Source organism: Priapulus caudatus, unplaced genomic scaffold (assembly GCF_000485595.1).
Source record: "Priapulus caudatus unplaced genomic scaffold, Priapulus_caudatus-5.0.1 Scaffold3850, whole genome shotgun sequence".
NCBI classification, from domain to species: Eukaryota; Metazoa; Priapulida; class Priapulimorpha; order Priapulimorphida; family Priapulidae; genus Priapulus; species Priapulus caudatus.
In genome coordinates, this window is record NW_014580911.1 from 15710 (window position 1) to 16144 (window position 435).

Here is a 435-nt window from a genome sequence, read left to right on the forward strand (position 1 = left end):
AGCTTATCCCCTCCTCCACCACCTTCTCCCTTCTCTCCTTCCTCCTCCACCAGCTTCTCCCTTATCCTCCAGCTTCTCCCTTCTCCCCTTCCCCATTCTCCACCAGCTTCTCCCCTCCTTCTCCCCTTTCTCCTTCTCTACCAGCTTCTCCTCCTCCTCCTTCTCCCCCTCCTTCACCACCTTCTCCCGTCTCCGCTTCATTCTCCACCATCTTCTCCCCCTCCTCCTTCCCCACCAGCTTCTCCCTTCTCCCCCTCCTCCTCCACCAGCTCCCTTCTCCCCTCCTTCTCCCCTTCCTCCTTCTCCACCAGCTTCTCCTCCTCCTCCTTCTCCCCCTCCTTCACCACCTTCTGCCTTCTCCCCTTCATTCTCCACCAGCTTCTCCCCCTCCTCCTTCTCCACCAGCTTCTCCCTTCTCCCCCTCCTCCTCCCCCA